The following is a 3,573-nucleotide window of genomic DNA, read 5'->3' as shown; positions in this document are numbered from 1 at the left end:
GAAACCATCAATAAAATAATGAGCTTCATTTCCTCCAATATTATTCAAAACTTTATCACTAAAGGGAGTTCGAAATGGGTCATACACACAGGCATTATTAAGGTTGCGGTAATCAACACACACTCAAATTTCCTCTAAATACTTCTTATCCTGGATGATAATGGGGCTTATCTATTCAGCTTCATCAACGGGTAATATAAGACCAACAACTAGCATTTTGTAAACTTCACTCTTCACCTTCTCCTTGACCCACAGATTTAATTGGTAGGGCCGATGTTTATCTGGATTCAAATCTAGCTTTAATGTTATTTTCATTTTTTGCAGATCTCCTTTAATTCCCTTTAGTTCTAAAATAGAACAGGGAAACAAATCCTTGTATTCTTTAGGAAGATCAAAAATTTCCTGAGTGGTTTGATCATCACAATAGTTCCCAATCAGTGAAATCTTCAATTTCTCTTCTATCCCGATATTCATCTTCTTCAACTTAAGAGGTTGCATATGCAGAGAATCATGTATATGATCCTCTTTGATTTTTCGTTCCCCTTCAGACTCTTTAAAAGAAAAATGTTTGAGCTCTTCCATGTCATATTCAAATATTTATTAACCTTGCTGCAAACAACAACTTCATGGAACCCCAATTCATATTGATGTGCAAAGTCTCCTTACCTGCTACATTCTGCTAAAGTGTCCCCTCCTAAAAATAATACGCCTCTAATAGCTCAAAGGTCTTGCTCTATCCTTTCATTAACATAAAAAAGGAAAAATATCTACAAAAATGGTTAGACAACACATCCCAATCTATTGTTTGGTGTTTCAATTCCTCTTGCAAATACCAAGCTTGCAGAATATTTCCCAAGGAATGGATAAATAGATGTGGCCACATTTCAGCTACTACATGTTATAGACATATTTAGGCACTTCAACCCCAATCTTATATGTCAATAAACTAGGGCTCTTTAATCCCTAAAAGTATTTTTTCATACCCTAAAAGATCATGGTCAACTGATTACATCATTCCCCAAAAGTTCCACCTGAAAAACCATCCAGAACTAGCCTGAATTGGACCATACTGAAAGCTCCACTATCAGGGTGCGATGCATACTGACTTCTACACTAGCCAGGTGTGATGCATACTGATGAGGCCTTCTGTGGGGTGTGATGAGCGAGAATGGACAAATGTCTGAGACAGTTTGCTAAGTGGATGCTCATGGAATCTTCTAGAAACTTCTCCTATGACACTTGTTTCTCTGAATTCGCCCAGGGATGAGTAAGAGATCTAAGAAATATCCAAGTGGAACCAAAAACAACAAGTGGAATGACACTAATCAAAAACCCAGAGATGACTCACACCCTTGCAAACATCTATAAATGGATCCCTCATCTAAGAGATCTAGAGGTTGGAATTTTGTAATTTGTAAGGAAGTGCTGATAGTTTGTATCTGAGAAAGAGCATTGTATTGTTGGGTGATATTGCTTTTCATGAGGTGAAGAGGGCTTTGATGCTTCTTTGTTACTGTGTTTCTACAGGTACTCTCCAAGCGGGATAAGTACAGAGAGGAGTTGCAAGCTCTATCAAGGGGGAGAGAGATCAAGCAAGGAGTTAAGCGAAAGATCCAGGTTGGTTCCTTTGCCTCTCTCTTATCTATCATACATAGAGGAAATCACAAATTGCTTTAAACTGTTTGTTTCTAGGGTAGCTACCAATCCTAGAGGGCTAGTCGATCGAAAAGACACTAGTTTTCCCAGAAACAAAATGGTGACTCCGCTGGGGAACGAATAGATGTCTGTTGGTTATTGTTGTTTGTTTTATAAACTATAGACGGAGCCTGAAGTTAGCCAGATAGCCTTCGAACTACTCTTGCTCTGCAATTGCATAGTAGATGAATGCTGCTTCAGTCAATCTCTGGTTTAGTTTATGAACTAAACATCTGACTTACAAACATTCTAGATGCCCTTGTGGTAGCTCAGTAACCTCCCAAGATCATACCTCTATACTTTTCTTTTTACTATCTATCATAGCTCAGCTTAACTCACTGAAATCAGCTACAAATTTGAGCCAAAACCCATCTCAGTTGCGCTCCCTGGCCCATCGCACTGTCTATCACTGTCTGCCAGTATGCATCGCTCCTCCTGAGTCTGAAAAGTGTGATGCATCCTTGTTTCTGTGAAGCCTAGGTGCGATGACTGACTGAGCCTATTTCCCTTCTTGAAATTTGGGGTTTTTGTCCTTGTTTTCAGCTCTGTTTAGTTGTTTTGCTGCTTATGAACAGTACCTCATTACTGAAGCCTCCTTGCATCAGATAGATTAGCCTCCATTGATTAGGATTAGTAAATTTTTTTATGTATTTGTCCATCATTTACAATCCTTTGTCGAAAAGTTGCTTAAATCGAACTGTCGTTTTGGTACAAAAAGTGTCGTAACTGTCGTTTTGTGTCAAAAAGAGAAGTGTCATTGAGTCTTCCTTCCCTGGATAGTCGATTGAACTTTTTGTCATGTATTTGATTTGATTTGTTGATATTTTGAAGTGTCGAAAGCATTTTCTATTCGAAATCGAAAAGTGTCGTTTAGTCTTCCTTTCTATTTTGAAAAAGAAATTGTCGAAATGTCGCTTTGAGTAAAAATATTTCAGATCTTTGCTCTACTTAGTTTTCCTTTTTGGCATTTTTCACATTAAAGGGAACAAAAAACAAATACATGCATTTTCATTTGCATTTAGACTGTGTGCGAAAAATTATTTAGGAAAAGTGCATTTAGTGTGTGCTCTTTGCTCTTTGTTTGAAAGAATCGTAATCTTCTTTCCTTAGTAACAAGGATTTTCATTGATCGAAATAAACAACGATTATTTATCATTGTAGATTGCATATTTAGGAATTTTAAATCTACATCACGTGATGAACCATTGAAAGGAAAACTTTTAAACAAGATCAACTCTAAAATAAATTTCAATGAACTTAACAACGCTTTGGAACCTAACGCAACACATCTAGAGGTCTAGGCTAGAGACGTGTTTCGGCGTTGTAAAAACTAGTAACTATCGTTTTCATTGAAGGTTGGGTGATTCCTCCTCTTTGAAATGACAAGTGCTAGCACGAACTTGTGCTCCCTATATTGTCGAGTATATATTGGGAGACCACGATAGGGTTATATCCTTTATCCATAGGAAGCCGTGTCTGCCACCCTATCGATCGCAATGCACTGAACATAACATTCGGGAAGATTGACTGCCATACATAAGTCCTTGGTAATTTCTCTTTAATTTATCACCAAGGTGTATATTGCAGTTTTGCGATTGGTTTGGTAATACCTCTGTCTAGATCTCCAGAACAGCAACTTTCGTTCCTTTTCGACTCTTTAAAAGAAAAGGTCCATCTGAGCACATGTCACTTCAGTCTCATTAAAAATCGAAGGGGACTAGAGTCATCTTTAGCTTTTTCTCGACTCTTAAAAATTGAAAAAACAAAAGTTGTGTCAAAGCGTCATTAAAATTTATTAAATTCGGAATAACATCCCTTTTCCTTCGTTGATCTTAAGTTGAGATAATGGAGTCCACCAATCATGGAATCCCTTTTGAT

The sequence above is a fragment of the Pinus tabuliformis genome, chromosome 1_2 (assembly GCF_031772625.1).
Source record: "Pinus tabuliformis cultivar Carrire ecotype Pingquan chromosome 1_2, CPIR1, whole genome shotgun sequence".
NCBI lineage: Eukaryota > Viridiplantae > Streptophyta > Pinopsida > Pinales > Pinaceae > Pinus > Pinus tabuliformis.
The sequence above is the reverse complement of the archived record's forward strand: the minus strand, read 5'-3'. Positions refer to the sequence as shown.